At 41.9% G+C, this 2,414-nt stretch overlaps 1 pseudogene; it reads left to right on the forward strand.

Moving 5' to 3' along the window:
• The first annotated feature begins 972 nt into the window (after positions 1-972).
• Positions 973-2,414, forward strand: LOC101586522 (annotated as a pseudogene).

The following is a 2,414-nucleotide window of genomic DNA, read 5'->3' on the forward strand; positions in this document are numbered from 1 at the left end:
TTTTGTGCGGAACCGGGGATTGAACTCAGGCCCTTGTGCTTGCCAGGGAAGCGCTTATTCCACTGAGCCATCTCCCCAGCCCCAAAATGGAATAAGAATTTTTTTTTTTTTGCTCCTCGAAGGATCGAACTACAGCAACCTGAGGCTGACAGCTTTGTGGAAGCAGCCACTTAAAGGCCTGAGCTAGGGCCAGGCCCCCTAGGTAAACATTTTTAGTAACTGGGCAAGATCTAAATTTGAAGTTCATAGTTTAAACTTATATTTATTGCCTAGTATCACATTTTATATGTTGGTAAAAACACTTTAATTTAAATCTGACAAAAATTTGTTACTCTTAGTGTAAGGCTCAGATGTAAATCACTTCCCTGATAGCTGCTATAGAATGGAAACTATTGTAAGGTGTCACAGCCTAATTTCTTTTCTTTTCTTTCTTTCTTTTTTTTTTTGCAGTCTAATTTCTGAATTAAGTGGTTCTATTGAAAAACTTAGGGAGAACTTCTAATTTACTAGTAAAAAGAGATAAAAGAACAATAGGTAAGTGGAGATATTTCAGTGGTCAGGAGCCAGTTTCCACCAAGCACCTTTAGGTGTCCACCAGAGAGTAGCCCTGGCCATGACCCCTCAGGTGTTCTCAGTTTCTGTTGGCCCACACAACTAGAGACCAGCCTCCAGAAAGGAATCCAGCTGTCTCTTTGTTCTACATTCCAGCAGTCATTGGCTTCAATGGGGATTCACCATAGAACAGCTGGGGAAACCTGTCCTCTGCTTCAAAGAGTGGCAGCTGCTCTAAGAGCATTTACTAGCTGGCAGAGTGACCACTCTTTGTTCAAGTTCTATAAGGGATAGTTAAAAGCCTGAATAAGATTACCTAGCACTTTATAGTAAAGTCTTTCAAGTCTACAACTTATCTCTTATGCACGTAAATGATAACTAGACCTAGAAGAAAAGGTTTGAGATGCTCCCTCACAGTAAATGTCTTTTGGTCCCATAAATGTGTTGCTTTTGGAAACAGCTCCTTCTCGTGTTACCCAGAAGTCAGTTCTCTCCACTGTGTCTCAGGTTTAGCTTCCTGAAGGAGACCTGCACAGAACAACTAGCTGGGACATGGCTTTTATATGTGTTCACCTGGACAGGCATAGTTCTCTTTGTCTCATCTGACCCAAAGAAGGGTTATGTGTCCTTTTTCTAAAATGACTTCCTGGGGCTGAGGAGATGGCTCAGTGGAATAAGCACTTCCCTGGCAAGTACAAGCACCTGAGTTCAATCCCCGGTTCCACTAAAATAAATAAAATAAAATAAAATGACTTCCCTCAGCCTCAGAGTCACTGCATGCAGAGGGTGGGCCGCAGTCTAGCTTAGGTCGGGCGCTTGCACAGCAGCTGGCCCGCGCTGCTGAGGTCCACGCCCACTGGGCCCATGGCAGTTCCTGTCATTACATGCTCACCTGCAGCTCAGGCTTTCAGTCCAAGCCCGCCTGACCATAGCTTCAGCTTTGGAGGAGTTACAGAATGATCTAGAAGAGGTAAAGGCCTTGCTGGAAAAGGCTACTAGGAAGAGAATACTTGATACCCTGACAGCCAAAAAATCCAAAATTGAAATAGCAATAAAGATTGAGATGCAGGGGCTGAGGAGATGGCTCAGTGGAATAAGTGCTTCCCTGCCAAGTGAATGGGTCTGAGTTCAATCCCCAGTTCAAAAAAAAAAAAAAAAAAAAAAAAAGATTGAGATTCAACAAAAATCACAGAAAAAACCAGAACTTCTTGACTATGAAATCCAGCCACTGTGGTTGCTCCCATCACAACAGGATACACAGTGAAGACCAGTAATACAGATGGGATCATTCAGATAAGTTTGTGAAAATATACATTATCTTAGCTGGAGTTCATCAAGTTCCTGCTGAGAATGTGCAGGTGCATTTCACAGAGAGGTCATTTGATCTTTTGGTAAAGAATCTAAATGGGAAGAATTACTTCATGATTGTTTCTTTTTTCTTTTTCTTTTTCTTTTTTTTTGCAGAACGGGGGATTGAACTCAGGCCCTTGCACTTCCCAGGCAAGTGCTTATTCCACTGAGCTATCTCCACAGCCCCTTAGTTTTTTTTTCCCATGATTGTGAACAACCTCTTGAAGACCATCTCAGTGGAAGGCAGTTCAAAAAAAATCAAGACTGATACAGTTCTTATCTTGTATAGAAAGGAATCAGGCAACACTGGGTGGAAATACTTAACTCAGGTTGAGAAAGAGTCCAAAGAAAAAGAAAAGCCATCCTATGATGCCGAGACAGATCCTAGCGAGGGATTAATGAATGTTTTAAAGAAGATTTATGAAGATGTAGATGATGATATGAAATGAGCCCTTAATAAAGCTTGGGTGGACTCAAGAGAGAAGCAAGCCAAAGGAGATTCAGAATTTTAA

Source organism: Octodon degus, unplaced genomic scaffold (assembly GCF_000260255.1).
Source record: "Octodon degus isolate 3935 unplaced genomic scaffold, OctDeg1.0 scaffold00419, whole genome shotgun sequence".
Classification (NCBI taxonomy): domain Eukaryota; kingdom Metazoa; phylum Chordata; class Mammalia; order Rodentia; family Octodontidae; genus Octodon; species Octodon degus.